At 30.8% G+C, this 20,740-nt stretch overlaps 1 protein-coding gene across 1 annotated transcript in view; it reads left to right on the top strand.

Annotated features, from left to right (window-relative positions):
- Positions 1-557: 557 nt before the first annotated feature.
- The window catches only part of LOC136980028 (myotubularin-related protein 3), an 81,918-nt gene continuing 61,735 nt past the window's right edge, over positions 558-20,740 (top strand). The window contains 1 exon segment of the mRNA XM_067276082.1: positions 558-885. The gene's annotated coding sequence lies outside the window, so the exon portion shown is untranslated.

Genomic DNA, 20,740 nt, shown 5'->3' with positions numbered 1-20,740 from the left:
CATGTTCGGCGCTCGATATATGCATACTTGACGATTATTTTTGTAATCGGAAAATGAAAACACGAAAATAATTCAAGCGATTAAAAGATAGAATTGATATATTTTAATTTATTTAAATAAATTTAAACAAATACCAAATTTTAATAAAAAGCAAAACGTTGTAAGTTAACGCTAACAACAAAAATTCTGCGAACAACTAATATCGAATGCGTAGTAAAATATATCGTCATATATTCATATATTTTAAAATAAATATAAAAGCTATTATCTCTTATATTCAAATTTTAATTAACAAAACAGAATCTTTTCCTTGAAATTTTTTCAAGGACTCGTACACGTCTTAATTACAACACTTAATTTCAATTGAGAAACATTTCGGTATAAAACACACAAACATTTAATAAATATTATGAAAAGTTATAAAATTTAATCGGCTTAATTGCAATCGAATATTCATAAAAATACGAGAAATAATTATTTAATGTTTTACAAATTGTATAATACAATTAAGAAGAAAAAAAAAATTAATTCCGGTTTACGACGCCAGACGGCACTGTCGAGTAACCGTGTGACGTATATGGGAGAGATTTTGTTAGCTCGACTTGAAGTTGGTGAAGAATTATAACTTAGTTTATAACAGCGAGAGGAAATTATTATATTTTAAAATATCGATTATAAATAATTGTTTACGAGTTAACGAGATATTAAATATGATTGTTTATTTTTTTAAATGACGGAGAATTAAACGAGAATCGAACGATGTTAAGTTAGGGTTAGTTTAGTCACTTTAGGTTTGAGTTACAATTACATTTAAAAAACGAAAGTTTATTGGAGAAGTCGTCGCTTGTTTTGATTGCCAAAGGTCGTCATCCAGTCCTAATACATGTAAGTATCGGATACACTTTCGACTAATACTTCGCCTCTAGTTTCGTTTTAAAACAAAAATACCCCCATTTAAAAATGAATTATAATGTTTACATGTAACAATTTCTTCGTATATCGAAGGAATTCCCAGTCTGTACCCTGTTTAATGCAAAAGAATGAAACGTTTCACAATTTCTAAATTTATAAACTGCTTTATAAGCACTTTAAATGCTTAAAAACCGAAAAAGTAAAGTAGTTTGGGTTGATAAACATGGATTTTTCAGTTTTTAAGTGTTTAAAGTCATACAAAATTATTTTTCCCCCTTTTTTAATCGGAAAGCAAAAATTTAAAGAGGAAATTTTGTTTCTAATTTCGGTTTCCAGAAGGAAATCGGATAATATTTCGTACATATACACGTTTGATGATACAAATTTTATATAAAACATTTGGGTGTGATGCATTTGGAGCGTCTATAAACGATTAAATGATTATTACGTGAAATGTTGTTAACTTTGCATTTTGTTGCCGATTTATTTAGACGAATAAGTGAAGTGTTTGAGGTCGGAAAGATATTTGCATTATTCTGCAATATGTATGACTTACGTTGGTGAAATGTCGATGTTCTAGTGTTGATGGGATAAAAATTTGTGAGGAAAATATTTTGCATGTACTAGGAAATGTTCTGAAAATTTTGAAACAGTGTTCCGTCCAAATTTTCTAAATAAATTTGGATCGAACATGCTTAATGAGTATTAAAAAGAGTTTTTGATTTGTTAAATAGCTGTTGTTGTTAAATGTTGCAGTCCGATTGAGGTGAAATGAAACATTTTTAAATGGAAATCTATCCTGTAATAAATCTACTTAATTTTTAATTTGAGAAAAAATTTAATTGTAAAATTGAACAATAATTATTGATAATAACTTTTTCATAAAGTAATATTTTAATATTGGGAGAAATTCATTATTTCAGAGTTGTCCTGTGTGTTGTGTTTTCACATAACTTAAATTATTCTATTAAATTTTGAGAAGAAAAGAATCTCTAATGCAATATTCTTGTAATTTCTTAACATTGCAATAATAATATTAGATGTTTACCTTTGAAATAGCAAACAAAATATATTTAACAAATAAAGTTTCTAAGATGTAATAAGATGTACAGTACCTAACATAACTTTAACTTCTTGGCAAAGGCATGTCTATTAAAAAGTAATCTTTTTGAGTCTGTTTGGGCTATTTCTTATGTAATTTTTGTTCATAATAAATTATTACACTTGAAAAGAAATATAAATTTATCATTTTTATCAGTATTTTTGATTACTTTTATTGCATAATATCTAAAATTACAAACATTTATCTAATGTCGTCAAAATTGTGAATGTAAGAATATTTCAAATTCTAAAGGAAATTTTATTATATTATACTATTATTTGGAAATATATTTAGATCTTGAATTATAATTAAACGGAACTGGTTTTAAGAGACGACCGGGATAATATCAGGTTTCCGTGTAATAGATTGTTTTAAAATTTTCTCTTTGCTTGTGAAAACAAATTGAAAAGTTTGTTTAACACATTAATTTAAGTGTAAGTAAAAACAACATTCAGAACAAAAGACATATTTATTTGATATATGGATTTTGCTGTAACCTATTCACTCTCAATGTAAGATGGGTCTATGAATCTAGTATATGCATTGTCTCAAAAAATTTAATCTGAATAAAACTTGTAAACCTTTTTGCATTGTTTAGTTCTAATAATCAAAAATATGAATGATTTAATTAGCTGAGTAATTTTGATAATTTGAGCAATACACATTTTCATGAACAATCTGGTCATTATTTATAAGATTTATTTGGAGAAAAATTTTGGCTGTAGTATAGTTCAGTTTGCAGTAATTGTTTTAAAACAATTATTTTAGAGTTCTTATTAAGCATGAGTTCAAAATTACATTTAGAATGTTGAAATTTAAAAAATGCGTTTCTTTTTGTTATTAAACATAGGTAATGCTGAAAAGAGTGTTTTCAGTATTGTTTACTTGAATACTGAAATTGTCTTAAAAGAGGATTTAGTATTATTTTTCTTAAATATGAAATTATAAAAATCAGATTTTCACATATGAAACAGGATTTTCTCTTTTTAATATCTAAAACATTGAATATGATTTTTCATGATGAAAAAGCTATTTTTGTTTACTTTTCAAATTCATTTGTATTTTTAATTATTAGAAATGTAAAAGTTAGAATGTTTAAAATAATTTTTGTTGCCCTAGGATCGCATTACTAAATTTTATTCAATAATAAATTACTGCAGTGCATTTTGGAAATTATTGCAATATAGAATTTTTATTAAATAATGTAAAGCTGGTCTTATATTTTGTTTGTTGGACAGAATAAAGAATTGCTATTAAAAAAGTAAATGGTAGAATTAAAAAATAGTTATTGATTATCATGGAAAATTTTCTAAAACTTTTTTTAAAATTTGAAATTTAAGATTTATAATCATTATTAGCGAGGTTGAAGCTGAAGTTTTAAATGAGAAAATGTGTACGTCGAACGTTCAGCGCCGCTTTCCTGTAAGCCTAGAAGTTTGACAATGGCGTTTGGAATGTCGAGCACGATTCCACTGACTTTCCAAATGCCATTGTCAAACTTTTAGGCTTACAGGAAAGTGGTGCTGAACGTCCGATGTACACGTTTTCACATTGAAAACTTTGGCTTCAACCTCGCTAATATTTATTTTAAGCTAATACATTTTTACACCAGTATTTTGATGATCAGTTACAATATTTTTTAAGTGCAATAGTTTCATACATTAAGTTAAATGTTATTTTAATTGTAATACAGGTATACCTCGACTTACGTCGGTAATTGGTTCCAGGAGAGGCGACATAAGTCGAAAAACGACGTAAGTCAAAACTACGACTTACGTCGTAACTAAACGCCAATAATGAGCACTTAAAGACCGCTAAATAAGACGACAACACAGAAACACAGATGTTTTCATGGTTCGTTCCCTAGGATTTATGATGATTGTATTAACATTTACTGTAAATGTACATATTTTAATATGATTTTATGTGCTTTCAACGCTTTTCTAGTGATATTACGACTTCAATGTTTATGGCGGACGGATTTAAAGTCGAATACTGACTCAAACTTGATTTTTATTTTTCCATATACTTTTTTGACAAACGATGTAAAATCGGGAACAACGTAACTCGAGAGGGACGTAAGTCAAGGTATACCTGTATTACATTTAATTCTTCAATATAGTCCATGCAGCAAAAGAGTAGACATTAGTCAGCCTGAGCTGAAGCGTCTGTCAGATGAAAGGAGACATGTTGACACAATGAGCTGATCATTTCTTTCAGCTGTTATACCATCTTTATCATAATGTTGTTTTATTTTTTTTGATAATTTTATTACTTACTTTTAATTCTAATGTTACTCACTCATTAACTACATGTTCCCTTTCCTCTGACATTGACATAGACTCTTCTAGCTCAAGCTGACTCATGTCTACTCTTTCATTGCATGGACTATAGTTCATGTAAAAGGCTATTTGGAAATTGATCTCTACTAAGCAGTTAGAAAATGAAGAAAGGAAGAAACAATTTTATTACAGTATCTACAAAACTTAGCTACCTGTTGATGCTGTTTCTCAATGTAATCTTTCTCTAAATTTAGGCACTTGTTATAGCATGGGACAAGTTTCTGTATCCCTTCATATTTATTAGATGAGGTTTTTATTCATTTATCACAGCTTCAAATTCCTAGGTCATCCTATACGTGCGAGTGAAAGATTCTTTGCATTTTTGCAAATAATTTTTGTGAACCGTGTATTCACATTTTTTACCAGATGCTTACCCTCTTGTATTTAAAAACATAAGTATTTTATCTGGGTCATTTGAATCATTGTCAGGAGTAAAGGTGGATAGCAATAGGAAAAACAGCTTTTGAATTGAATTCCAGATTGAAATTCCAAAATCACATGGGAGCACAATATAAGTTTTAATTCATTCCCAAGTGAAAACAGATGATTATTTGGAAATCAGAATTTGGAGAAACTCGTAAGTGTAATTGACGGAGAATGGATTTGACTGTTAAGAATTGACAAAAAAAAATTCCCGATTGTCCAGCTTTACATGAACAAATTATGTTGTTGATTTTACAAGATTTTTTCTTAAAGTTAAACTGCTAGTAATTTTTGCAGGACAATGTGTGCATTTACATGCATTTGATATTTTATTTGTGATTAAACAAAATAAAATTAGACTTTATTAATAAATCTAATTTTCTTTATTTTGATCTTTAAAGTCACACCTAAGTCCTATATGCAAAGTCGTCTTATATGCGAGTAAATACAGTATATACATATATAATATATCAGTTGTATTTTATTCAAATTTGTAAAATTTCGTTTTATAGTATCAGTAATTAACAAATTTATAGATTCTGAACATTTATTTTTAGTTTCTGTCAATATTTAACTTAACTCTTGTTATGTGGAATATACATATAATATATTAAATTTAAATACTGTACATTGAATTTATTAATGATTTATTATTATTATTAAACAAAATAGTTAAAATATTTTTCAAAGACTTTCGTTAGCAAAAAATACTCATCTTTCATCTTTAGATTTAATCTGTATTTTTTTTTTACATTTATGTAATAGTAATTGTTGAAATCAATTATTTCAAATATCAAAGATTAATTGCATTTAAATATTTTCCTAAACATGTTTTTATGATATGTAAATTGTACTGTTTGTGGGGAATATTTTTACAAAAATTACTTAGTTACTTATGACTAATTAACAGGCTTATTACACACCCAGTATAATAACTAAGTAACTAAATAGTTCCTGTAATTAAATAAAACTTTAATATATTACATATGTTTGTTTTTTTCACTATATATTAACATGCTTTCTTCAAATGGTGCAGATCTTTATCTATTAAATGTTGTGTTGCTGCTGTTTCCAGAATTTTTGTATTTTTCTTTTTCATTTTTAATTTTCAGGCTATTTAGAAAATCTGCTACAAATAGTGTCTATATAAAGAACAGGTTTGTTGTTAATTTCAAAAATTTGTTTAGACTAATATATCGTACATTTTATTTTGATTATATTGGATTTATAATTTTGTTTCAAAAGTAAAGAGAGTATTGTAGACATTTGTTCTTTTAGTAACAAAGTAAATAGTAAATAATTTAATTTGATGATAACTTTTAAACTAAATTTTTTTAACCTTTATGATCAATAAGATTGTTATGCATTATAGAAGTATGTTGAGTACAGTTTGTATTGAATTATAAAAATATATTATGATACTTTTGACATTTTATATAATTTTGATTTAGAGGTTTTTCTAATATATATATAAAGGAAGGGGCAGCAAGGGTGGTGTTTCCCACACTAACACTTTTCTGCTTCTCACTCTCTGCTAGTTTTAACTTCTGCCTCACATGTGTTTAAAGAGAAACAGTGTAAAAGAAAGTCATAAACAGTTTATCACTGGATGAAACAGAAAACAGGCACACTAGACTACATGAATAACTATGAGGTAAAAAAAAGACTAGTTTGCATGTGAAATACAAGAAGCTGCCATATTGGTATGCTTCTTGGACTATGCATTGCTAGTGAGGTGGGCATTTTTATAATACAATAGTCTATCTCCATGCTAAATCTATATAAACTGTTAGTGATACAAAAGACTCAGATTTTTGAAATTTCTGGTTACATCCATGAACATTGTGTGTGTGTGTACAATGGTGTCCCTCCTGAAACTCAAATCTCAATAACTTGACATTCCATAAAGCTCATTGAGTGGTCCAAAAAGAAATATAAATAATAATTACATTACATATAACATAACGCTAGGATTAAATAAGTTATTGTTATTCACTGGCAATAGTTGTTAATAGCATCAATTCCATGTGTTAACAAAGAATGTAATCCTTTATCCAAGGTGCCAGTGCAAGATGCTACCATGCAAAAATCATTAACTTGAAAGTAACCATTAAATAGTCAACAGTTTTTTTTAATTAAAATTTAAATAGAAATAGAAATAGTCCCTATTGGTATGTAATTAATATGTACATGAATTTGCACATGTAATACCTTTAGGAAAATTTCTCTATTTAGACTAACATTATCACTATCCACAAAACTTAACATTTTTGGCAACTCATCATCTGCTCAGTCCACATTAAGTTTGTAAGAATAGTGTGTGTGTGTGTTTTTTTTAAATTTTAGATCAAATAAATAAATTATTTTTTAAATACTTAAAACATTTAACACCTTGTATCTCTGAGAATACTTTATTCAATTAAACACAAATGTTTTCAGCCTAATGTAATAGGCCATCCTCTGGTGAACTGACATTCGAACCTATTTCAAAATTTGTAATAAATGGAACGTTTGTTCAATCATTATATATTCAAATTTAAAACAAAAAATAGATAAATTAACAAAATAAATAACAAAATAAAATATACTAAATACACTAAAGCCACAACAATATAAATAATAAAATAAAATAAAAATTAAATACATAAAAAGCATCACAATATAAGGGCAGATATGGACTAAGAATTTTTATATTTAAATTTTTCTTTTATGTAGAACTTCCATGCAGAAGCTAATCCATCTGCACCCCTTGCATTAATACAGCCATCTCTTAATTTATTTTTATAGATTTCAATATTTTCTTGTTGCAAAGCTCTAATGATGGAGACCGCATGGTCTTGAAGATAGTTGCTTCACTCCATTTATCTACAGAGTCCACCACTTGTACTATATTTGACAAAACTGTGTTGCAGTGTCCTTTATTAACTTTTTGCCTCCTTCATATCTTTTAATTAGCCCTTCTATTGTACTTTTTTATATCCCAAGTTTGAAGCTATTTCTTTGATTCTATTAATCTCCTTCATCCTGTCTAGTACATTAGAGCAATATGAATATGCTCTTCTAATGAGTGCACGAAAAGCTGACAGTTTGTATCCATATGGGTCGTTTGAGTTGGCTGGAATGTAAAGAGGACTGTGTGTTGGTTTTATGTAAATACCCATTATTATACAATCTCCTTTCAATTGTATGTCTATATCTAGAAAATGTATTCATTCATGACTCTTTTGCTCTAGTTTAAATTTTAATTCATCATTGTTGGTGTTGTTGATTGCTTGTACGAACTTGTGTATTCTCTTGCCATTTTTCCAAATAATGCACACATCGTCCACATATCTTTTGTAAAATACAATATCCATTCTGAATCCATTAATAATGTGTTTCTCCAAGTTGCGTAGAACCAGCTCACATAACAATCCTGACATTGGGCTTTTCATATGTACTCCTTTCTTTTGTCTGTATGCTTGTTTATTGAAACTGAAGGAGGACTCATAGCATACCAATTTGGCTATTCCATCAAATCATTCGCAAATGCACCAACTTTTATGTGGAGCATAAATTCCATTAAACTTCATAACAGGATCCTATTTTTATGGATGGATATAGGTTTTCAAAACCCATAACTGACTCAACTTCTTCATCAAGTAAACTTAATTCCTGTAATTCTTTAACTAAATTCATCAGGTTTTGTTCAATGAGAACATTGCTGCCTAATTCATCTGAAATGAATCTATGTAAACATTTTTTTCAGAATGTATGTGGGTTTTCTGCATTTCTCCACCACAGGTCTGACATCTTTGCCTTCCTTATGTATTTTTGCAAATGCAAATAATCTTGGCATTGCTGGCTTAGGGTTATGAGATCATTTAAGGCAGCGGCCCCCAACTTTTTTATCGCCGCAGACCGGTCAATGTTTGATAATTTTACTGTGGCCCGCTGAGGGGGGGACATTGATTGTTTATATTTTAGATTGTTTTGATTTAATAATTTTAATTTAATTGTATTTAAACATGCCTTCAAAATAAAATACAGTTACATCAAAAAATGAATATAAAGTGATTTAACATTTCAACTCACGGTTTTAGGTGACGTCTCTCAGCTCCCGCTTAACCTCTCGTCCATTGAAAGTCACACAAACCCGAGAGAAATACACTACAATAAATAAAATGGAAATAATTTAATGTTTCTTGGGCAGCCCGGTACCATTTGATCCATGGACCGGGGGTTGGGGACCACTGGTTTAAGGAAAGTTAATATGGAGCTTAATGGAGCTCTTTCAAGTTTTTTTACTCTTCTGTCTACATTTGTAACAATTTTTTCATTGACCTGCTCACATTCTGTTCTTCTAATATATTCTTCTAAGGATTTGTTATAGTTTTTTCTTTCCATGATAACTAAATGCTTACTTTTGTCAGCTTGTGTTTGGACCAACTTATTGTCATTCAACCACTGTTTTGTGCATTTCATCTGTTTTGTTTCAATATTTTTTGTTCTGTGGGTGTGATCTTTACAAACAGTCTTCCATCTGAAAAAATCCGTTTCTAACTCATTGAATTCTGAGATTTCTCTCTCCAGTTCAGCCATTGAAGTTTGCTTTGCAACAAGAAAAGATTGAAATCTATAAAAGTAAATTAAGAGATGGCTGTATTAATGCAAGGATTTTACTATTGCAATAATTACAGCGTGTGCAATCCATTTGCATCGCATTGCAAAATGCCTTACAATGCTGTAAGGCGTTTTGAACATGTAATTGATGCAAATGGATTGAACATTGAACAAATGTTATGAATAAAAACCTTTTGTGTGTTTCCATTTTGTGTTTCTTGTTCTTCATGTGCCATTTTTTCACCTAGTGGTAAAAATTTGAACTAAATATTTTTTTGGCATTTTCCTTTTCCCCAAGGTCCATATAATATATATACCAAGTTTCATCAAAATACATCCATGAGAACAGGTCTGAGTAGGAGCAACTTTAATTATAAGCAACCTGTATAATTGTAATTTATTGTCTATAAGGGACATGCTAAAAAGTCCAAATTAAAGTAATAGAACAACAATGGAAATATAAAAATGTTTGTACATATCTGAAAATTTTGAAGGAAAAACATTTTTAGAATTGTACTGGATGATGATGATAATTTTAATAACTCACAAGTTACCACTGTCAAGGTAAGTGCATTCAGAAGTTTCAATAAATCAGAGTAATGTTAGCTGGAGCATAAGCTTCTAGCAGGGCTACCCATGCTAGTAATGTCTATGGGGTGAAATGAAGCAAAGAGTAACTCACAAGCAGCATCTGACTCAGAGTTGGCAACTGCTTGAGTGTCTGTTCTCCATGTTGGATGACTGGGTTATAAACATTTTGCTTTAGGTATACATGCACATCAACTTCTGTGTGAGATAACAAAAATTGGTTATAACCCATTCACAGCATGATACTGGCTCAGACATCACCTGAGTTAACTAGTCTTTGTTAGGGGTTAGGCAGAGACTATTATTAGAAATACCTGTCATAGACTACCAGTGGTGAATGCAATTCTGGTCCAATTATGGCTGCTACATTATAAACACATTCACCACCTCATTTGCCCACGATGAACAACATATACACACATCAAACTGCTTTAGCAGCAATCTAGTCACTGATCACAAGGTATCTAAAACCATGCCAATGGATGAAGCGGACTCAAGAAATGAATGAATGAATTTATCATCCATACTTACTACACTATCACACAACTCAAACCAGACACGACAGCTTAGTCAGACACTACATGATAAATTTACACAAAAATGCAAAGGGGTTGTTAATCAGAAAAGAATACACAACAATCTTAGTCCACAAACAATGTTTGAACATATCAATTTTCACAGCATATATGTACACACAAACACTAGATCACGTGGTAGATCATGAGGTATTGTCAGTGCCTCAACAGCAGTCACTTTGAAAACATACACAGCTTAACATAAATAATGAAAACCACCAATGAACACACAAACACAAGTACAACTATTGATACTAAAGACACATTTAACACTTACTAATTTACTAATTTTGAAGAAGCACTCACTAAATATCAGGTTTAGACCCCACACAAAGACCACAAATATCCAAAATACACACATCATTTCACACATCAAAATGATGTGTGTATTTTGTGTATTGTAAGTTAAGACTATGGTATATAGCTACAGTGACTGCATTAGAATAGATGTTTTTATGTCTGAAAGCACTGATTCAGGTTGAATGTGTTTTGATAATGTGTGCGTGTGTTTGGGAATTTATTTAGTGTAGAGTTTTCTCCACTCAAAATGAGTGGAGAAAACTCTACACTAAATAAATTCCCAAACACACGCACACATTATCAAAACACATTCAACCTGAATCAGTGCTTTCAGACATAAAAACATCTATTCTAATGCAGTCACTGTAGCTATATACCATAGTCTTAACTTACAATCACAGGTAGACAGTCAAAAAACAACTTATAATCCTGGCTTGCAAAGAAGACTAGAAACACAAATATGTAACTTCAGACAACAATTTGGCAGGCTGACACAATACACTAAAAATAACATAACATCATAATGAAAAAGGTTAGGAAAATTAAAACACATGCATGCACATAGTGGGAACAACAGTAAGCACATATAGTATGCACATTGATATACTCAAACAAAAACTAGTAGCCAAGTTGCAAAGACTGAAATGATACAAAGCCTGTATGTTATGAAAACAACAAAATAAATTATTTATAAACAATGAGGCACTTTTTTCTGCAGATATCTACATACCAAACTGACCACCCAATTACAGCATAGTGGCATTCCAGCAGAAAAACAACTTGTAGATTATTGGTCTGTTCTTTGATCCAATCCATTCATACAAAAAGATGAAATAAACTGGATCAAAGAGGAAGAAGAAAACATACATGAAATGCTAATCATGCCCATGTCAAAATAAACATATGCAATATCCAATATGTATTACAAAGAATATACAGTTGGAAGACACTCTGTGCAAACAACACTCACAATTTTTGGTATGAAAAATTTACATCTCTGAATTAGGAAGCAGCCAAACACTTTATATACACAATCAACAATCCACAAGACATGCCAAAATTTGTTACATGGGGCTTCACCACATACGTGAAACCCAAAAATACCACCACCAGAGACCTTATAGAATAGACTAATCACATGTCTTCCTACACTCTATACTCAGTCACTTCATGCATCACAAACAAAATATACCATACTATAGAACAACACAACATACTCAAATAGCAACAAAAAGATTATTTTACAAACCACATGGAATGCAAAGAACAGTTACTCATAGATTTGTCATTCTATGACATACATGTACACCCACGCAAACTACATATAGCATAAATAGATTACAGAAAAACATTCAAGAACATTCCATACTCATGGTTAATGCATACACTATATCTACACAGAATAGATCCAACACTCGTTACATTTTTAGAAAACATAATGCAACACTAGAAAACGACACTACCCTTCACGCTTCATAACACATACATCCAAAACAAACTAAATACACATACAGCAAGGCATTTTCCAGAGATACTCATGAAGTCCTCTTCTGTTTTGTCTGGTCTTAAACCAGGATTAGCATGCCAAAAATTTCCTCAACTTTCATCTATCTAACTCTGTTCTCAAGATTAAGGAAGGACAGATGGACAGACGACAGTGGGAATTTATAGGTCTACAATTTTTTCAAATTGCAGCCAATAAGTACTCTTCAGTAACCAAGTGGATTAAAACCATCAAATACCAGTAGTCAGTCATGGGTTCATACATGGTCAGCAGACTGGCCACATGAGATTTTCTAAGTTTTCTTCACATTATTAACACTTAAAATGAGGACACATTTACATAAAAGTCTTTCCAAGATGCATCCTCTTTGGCAGATCGTTCATGTGTTGTTGTTGTTGTTGTAACCAAATAAACCAAACCAATTCTAATAATTTTTCTATAGGCCTAAACACGATATTTATGAGGACACGCTTAACTACCAAGAAACCTGATATCTCACACCCTCTCGATTTCATCTCCCCTTATTAACTCATAAACCCATTACTTCATTTAAGGCACAAACTAGCTGGAAGTTTTTCTGTGCCAAAGTTTTTTTCCTATTATCATGGCAACACTGCTTCATTCAAAATTTTCTGTAGTTGTAGTCTGTGTAATAATGTGCACTTTATACACATGTTGAGTCTTACTGTCAAATCTGCTTCCAGTATGCTTATGCCACAACTTTCAAAAGTTATGTTTTTGCTTTACTTTTTTCAACCTGATTTCACTAATGCTTTTACGGGATCACATAAAAGCAATTATTCTTGCATTTTTATAAGAGTTTTTTTATTTTATTTAAACAAGTCTGATATCAAATCTTTTGGACATTAAGGTTAACAACTTCGATCACATGTGGAGCCATCACAACCTATTTAACACAGATTACTTTTAAATATTAATAGTAGACCAGTATTAAGTAGTAGTCGTCGACCATCCTCAGTTCCAGGAAGTTGTCAAAACTACTTTTGGTCGAATTAAATTCAATCCTTTTCTGCAGCAGTACCTTCTTTCTATCAAACCATCAGTATAGTGGCATTTGAATAGGAAAATTGCGTAATACGAGATTACTGGCAAGCACAAAATATTTTAAGTGGTTTTCCAGGGTGCCAAGTTTAAATATTTGGTCTATTGTTTTTGTGAAATTTGATTCATTATTATTTGATGTGATAACATGAACAATTTGTTATAGCTAACAGCAAAAATGATATCATAAAAAATTTAAGACAATATATTTTCAATTGTTTTCTACTTGACCAATGAAATTGTGCTATTTTATACCATCCAAGTATTGCGATAAACATGACAATTATAGGCTGAAATAACCAAACTCTTTATATGGTTTTCGTTTTCATGTATCTTATATTATAGTATTTGATTTATATAACTGCAAAGATTATCTTACGTATGGGTTTATTCTACCAAGTGACCAATCTAACACATTTTAAATTAAAATTTTGTTAAATTGTGTACAATAGAGGAATAAAGAATTTTTAAAATGTTAGATTGGTCACTTGGTATGGTAAAACCTTATGTAAAATAATGTTTGTAGTTATATAAAGCAAATACTATAATGTAATACAATAGAAGGGTTAGTAGTATGAAATAAGCTAATAATCTTAATGTTTGTTCTTATTTTTTTCTCTGGGCAATACCAAGCTTACCTGCTAGCTCTCTTTAATATTGTATGTCTTGCAAATGTTGCTGTTCAAGTTCTAAGATTTATTGATATTCTGTATCAATTGTCTTGTCAGTTTTTAACCTCTTGTCTAGTTCTATCCAATTTTGAAGCATTCCATTTTTTTTAACTTTTGTGGCATATAAGGCCAGGAACACACATGCATAAAATTGTGTGGCAGAAAACTGAATCAGAAATCAGCTTTCAGTTCAGTTTCTGTTTTACGCTTTTATGCCAGAACACAAGTAAAAATTCTGGCTGAACAGGAAACACCACTGCAGTGCTAATTTTATTAATTTTTTCTTCTCATATATCTATCCTTTTGTATCTTTCATTTTTTCTCCGCTTCCTCTGCTATAATATAAAAAATTTAAATTAATACACTTGTATTCCGAATTCAAATAAAGAATGTGTGATCTAAATACTAGGCCTCTATGTCGATTCTACTAGACCTACCTGTTGTTTGAAATTTTGCACCTACAGCCATCCATAAACATTGTTTAAGTACAGCGTTTTTATACACGACACTGATGTGGTCGAACAGATTCAATAAACTCCTCAATTTCATTTATTTTTCGTTTTTTTTGAGACCGTCACAATTATAGGGTTAACCCTCATTGCCCCCATTGTTAGAATAAAACCCACGTGTCTACTTCGACTTCACAGAAAAAACTTCTCTTTATTGGAGGAATTTTGGCGTAAAGATTTTACGGCATAAAAAGTAGACATATGCTCTGCTCTTTTTTCAGTTCTGTTTCAGCCAAAATTTCAGAAAAAATATTTACACTTTCTGTTTTATGCTAGATTTTATGCTGAATTTTACGCATGTGTGTTCCTGGCCTAAGAGTTTGCAAAATTTTCCAATCGGTTTCCACAAAATGCAGACCAATTTTGCAAGTTAGGAGAGCAGAATGCACCAGTGAGGAAAAATAATGGATTTGCACAAGCTGAATATATTAGCCACTTTGTAATGTCTTATCTAATTCTAGCAAGAGCTCAGATAGTATCCTAACAGTGCATTACATAAATGAGGGTTCAGTTAGTACTAGGCCTGGACTTTATGCAGGCAATAAGTAATGAAAAATTTGTTAATGAATCAAAAACCTAAAATAATTTCTCTATGCTATACAAAAATATCTATTTATTAGTCTAAGCCCAAATATATACAAGAATGAAATAAGTTAACGGGAAATTCAAAATATAATAAAAGATAATTTATTAATCCAAAAACAAATATGTACAAGAAACTTTCTTGACAATTGGAGACTTAAATTATAACTATCTTACACTTAAGTTTAATTGCCACAAAACCAATAAGAGAAAATTGAAATATATCAAAAATTCACAAGAAATCTTACAAAATAAAGTCGCCTGACCATCACCAAGAAACTTCTACATTGTCAATGGAACTTGAAAGCCTTTCTTTAACCTCATTTGATTCTTAGCGTCACCTCGTTCGATCCTTGGTTTCAGCTCTTCTTATAGTGTGGTTGTGGTGACATTACATGGTTATGTCCACTTGATCCTATTTACATACTTAACTGGCTAACATTTGGTAATTTTAGTAATCTTTGTTAAGTCATGTCATCATCCTTACATTTAATCATTTGTAAATTTTCGTGGTTCTTTTTTGGTGACAATTTGGGGTGAGAGATCATTCTCTTAACTTCCTGGGGAAGTCTCCCCTGAGATATTGCTTCCAGGTTCAATGATGTAATAGGTTGTAGCCAGCAATCATCATAGTAAGGTGAGTTTTAGAATTTTGTCTGGGTGAGGTGTGGTAGTCTATCCTTAACATAACGCCAAAAATAAATAAAAAGAAACAAAGTAAAAATAATTTCCAAACAAAATAGAATGGGTTGGTATCAACTCCTTACATCTTTCTCTTCAATTTCTCCTAATTTGGTTTTACATTACTTTTTAATAAAATATGATGGGATCAGAAAAATGTGTTAAGAAAATCAATTTCAGTAACTTTACTGGATCTTTTTCTATAAGTTGATGTTCAAAATCATTTATATTTTGCAAGATTAATGGAAATCTCATAACCAGAAATATTATTCACTTCAGCAAATTATCCTTTTTCTAGTGCATTTTACTTGCCTCCTTCAGTATCATATGGTTTGTTCCCCTCAATTTCTTGTTACATCGGTTGATATTGGCATTGATGTACTGATAGATTAGTCTTCCTTTTCTAATTCTGTTTCAGCATTTGATATTTGTAACAGTGAAAAAAAGTCATAAATTTTTCTATTGCACTCAACTACAGTAGAATCTCTAATATTCGGACTAATTGGGGATGAAGGTAGTCCAGATAAGGAAAAATCCGGATAATCGAAAAAAAAAAATAATTGACAGTGCATATAGTATGAATAATTTTTGTCTAGATTTACATATAGCTTCAATATTAAATTATTTTTTATTAAGAAATTCAATTAACGATTTTTGTTTAAAGCTAGCTGTTCTCTTTGAAGCTACTAAATTGCGAATACTTTTAAGACACATAAGTTGTCCTGAGTTACACTCTAATTAGCTCTCAAACCACTTCATGGTGACATCTAAGCACTGAAAAGCTTCAGAATATGTAGGACCAATATCTCTTACTTCGCAAATCTCTTCGTCTTCTCGATCTTGTTCATCTGAGGCAGATATTTCTTTAATTATTTTCTCATCATTCAAAATTTGGAATCCAGGGTCGTTCACATTGCAATTTAACCACTCGGTTACATCTTCTTCGTCACATTTAGCACATATTGAAATTTGTGCTATTGCTTTCGCAATGTCTCCTATACCACTTTCTACTGTTACTGGAATTTACTAATTGTCTTTTCAAAATTTTGTTCCATGCATTCCATCATGTACGTACATAAACAGTGTCGCAATTTTCCAAGTGCAAATCAGCAAATTCGTACAATTTTTGTTTATTTTGAACAATCCGGATAATCGAGGTTTTACTGTATTTTTTGTTTGTCTTCTTTTGCTGGTTTTTTTTTCTTATATGCACTTCCAGATAGCTTTTTAAAACTTGTTCATTACCACTCTTTAGTTGATTATGATAAAATTTATATAAACAAATTCAACGATGAAAGAATTTTTCAGTTTCTACAAAATTTACATATACCGTTAAATTATTGGTCTTCGGACCATTTTTTAAAGCAAGGAAATTTTCAAATTTTAATAATAGACACAAAGAGTACAGTAATCCCATATTATTCACGGGGATTTTATTCCAACAATAAGCTGCAATAATAAGACTATGTATATTTATTTATATTTATACAAAAACAGTCCATAAAAAATATAAAATAAATATCCATAACTGATCAATGATCGACGCACCTTTAGCAGAGATGGGAAAAATTTACTCAAGTTCAAAAATTACAAATTTACCTGATTTACTAATAAACACATGTCGCACTCAATGATTTATACTCAAATATTGAATAGTGATTCTCTGTAATCAGTAGAATGCAACTGAAAACTGAAAATATCTTGTTTGTCAGACTTCATAAAAGATATAAGTGCAAGTTTACCCCAATGCAGTGAAAAATATAAACAATAGAATGCCAATTGACATATTTACATTAAAAAAAAAATCAAAGAAGCAACCAATTAATTTATTTACTTACTTGACTTCTTTATTTACTTAGTTGACTTCTTTGATAATTTTTTCAATAAAAATTTCCTTTCAATATGTGATCAATGAAAATGCCACCCTTTGGAAGTTCTGCACAAGCACTGCCTCACCCAATCACTGGCCCTGTCTTAAACCAACTATTCACTACTAGGTTAAACAACAATAATTATGGATACAACACTAAACACAATAAAACACAATACATACATACTATCTAATCTCGTACACGGATGACACATACCGTATTTTACGGACTATAAGACACACCTTAATTTTTAAGCAATTTTTTAAAAAAATACCTATAAGACGCTACGGACTATAAGACGCACCTGAATTTTGGAGGCAATTTTTCGAAGAAAAAGATGCGTCTTATAGTCCGTAAAATACGGTAACTCTACACATTCATACAAGCATGGTTAAATCACCTATTAAAAGTTACAAATTCTTATTCCACTGACTGGAGGTTGAGACAAATGCAGAACACATCATATAAAAAAAAAAGGAATCTTGAAGAAAGAATTGATTTTGTATTAAAAAATGGAGATGTCATTGAATCTGTGAATGAGGGAGTTTACAAATATTTTAGGATTTCAACAAGCCAAATTCTCAGAACACACACAAATAAAATAGACTAACAAAAGAATACAACAGCAGATTACACTCAATACTAACAACACAAGTGAATGCAAAATACACATGTTGTCCCAGTATTGGCATGTTTATTGGGCTGCAATTTGAAAAAATTGTAGATCTATAAAGTCTCATTGTCATTCGTTTGTCTTTCCTCAATCTTGAGAGTGGTGTTAGGTAGATGAAAGACGAGACCAGATATGGAAACCTTAGGGACAGGAAGCTCTTATTAACTATATATGAACTTCCAATGCAAACTGGAAGTCATGTTATTTCAATTAAAAAATTTTCCTGTGAAAGGTGTTAGATAGATGACCATCACAACTCTATTGTTAAAGGAAAAGTATGATACACAGGTGCAAGCCACTACTAATTTGTGGTGGAGAGCATATTTTTTAAGTTAAATAAATTAAAAATATGATTAAAAATTTCAGCCCGATATTGTGGCAATGTTGCAATAAATAATTGCTTATTTGAGTTATACTCTACATCAGGCCTGGCCAACCCAAATTGTTTCGCGGGCCACTTTGATCACGCGTAACATTATGGTGGGCCACAGTTTAGGCAATTAGGCAAACATGCTTTTAAAAAAGTAAAACAAATACAAAATGAGTAAGATTTTATAGTTATACCAAGAGTTTGTACTCGCACTTGCGCATTATAACAATGACACAGGCAAATTTTCATTTATTTAATTGTTTTGGTATACACAACGGCAAACAAAAGTTTTAATAAATATATAATATCGCTTAGCGGGCCACACAATTTAACGTGACGGGCCACATGCGGGCTGCGGGTTGGCCAGGCCTGCTCTACATACACAACTAGAACTCCAAAGGAGAAAATACACGTTACAAAAACACAACAAACACCACACTAAATCATCTACAGAAAGACTGGCTCTTCGTTGTAAAGAGGGAGGAATGAGTATTATATTTTAAGCCTGCACTACAAACAAATACTAGAATTGCAGTCTCTGTATTTGTATGTATTGTATGTATCCTGAGACAATAAGAGATTGCAATTCTTGTATTTGTTTTCCTGCAGAAAACAAACATTATAATTACACAAAGCTGTAACTCTTGCAGACAAAAACAGTACACTATTAAACTTACATAGCACTGACTTGATCTAATAGTACACAAAATGCACAGATACTGTCAGGCAGTCTTGATGCTCAGGAGGATCTCCAAAAGCAACCTAATAATTTCAGCCAGGATCAAGCTGACAGAACTGTCAAATTGTTGGCTGACTCATGGATACCTCTTTGGAGAGATAGAAGGGTTCACAATTTCCAAACAAGATTAGGTCATAAATACCAGAACCTACAGAAATCACATCTTAACATACTCTTAGACAACACCTGTAGGAAATGCTATGTCAAGCATGAGATTATATAATATACCCCACCTCAGGTAATACTTATATAATATACCCATCTGCAAGCTTATAACACAGACTATGTACAGTACATTGATTTAACCAAATAGCAAATATAATATATCAAAAGCTTGCTCACAAACACAAACTTTTAAGCCCTGGTCACACTATGCGATTTCCAGCCGCGCGGGCGACTGCAACCGCGACGGCTGTTCCCGTTAACTGGTAATCCCCCCTCGAAAACCGGCGTGACTGCAACCACAACTAGAAACAAAAAGTTTGTTCTATTGGCGACGGTTGCAAACGCGCATCCAATCAGAAAACGTCTTTGTGCCGCGTCATACTTTGTGTTGTATATTTGTCAACATATCTTGATTATAACATTTGTATTAACTCAGTTTCAGTACATTTAAATGCTATATTTGATATAAATCAAATCTGAATTTATAAAAATTATTGTTAGATTTATTTTAAAAAGTTTGATTACTTTTAATAATATACAATTGAATAAAATAAATGCTTATATAAAAGAAAAAAATATATCGATTATAAATGAATTAAATCATTCGAGCTTTCCTGTAAAGAACACTTACCGTCAAATATTCACTTTTATAAGATTGATAAATAGCATCCAAAACTTCTGGGACTGATATAGAATGACTGATATCGAATTATGGGCCACTCTAAATTGATATGCCAAACTACGAAACGTTTCTCCTAAATTATATATAAGTATTGGTATTCATACGGATATATCCCCTATAACCTACGGCATCTGAAAGCCTTAATTCATTCATCAGCTGGTGAAAGAAAGCACGATTGTTTAGCCCGTTGATTTTCATTTCGTCAAGTTTTAACCCAGCATGAACGTTTTTTCTTATTTTTCTCTTCGTATATTCTCGCCAGCTCTAACAAAAGTATCGCCTTTTTTCTTTTATTCATTCCAGAAAAGGAACTGCTTGCTATTTTAATAATAATAAAAAAGTAGCTAAAATTCCGTAAATACTCTGAAATAGAACGTAAAATGTCTG

This window comes from Centruroides vittatus, unplaced genomic scaffold, assembly GCF_030686945.1.
Source record: "Centruroides vittatus isolate TY-2023 unplaced genomic scaffold, ASM3068694v2 contig_658, whole genome shotgun sequence".
NCBI classification, from domain to species: Eukaryota; Metazoa; Arthropoda; class Arachnida; order Scorpiones; family Buthidae; genus Centruroides; species Centruroides vittatus.
Note: the sequence above shows the minus strand (reverse complement) of the source record. Positions and strands in the feature narration are given on the sequence as shown.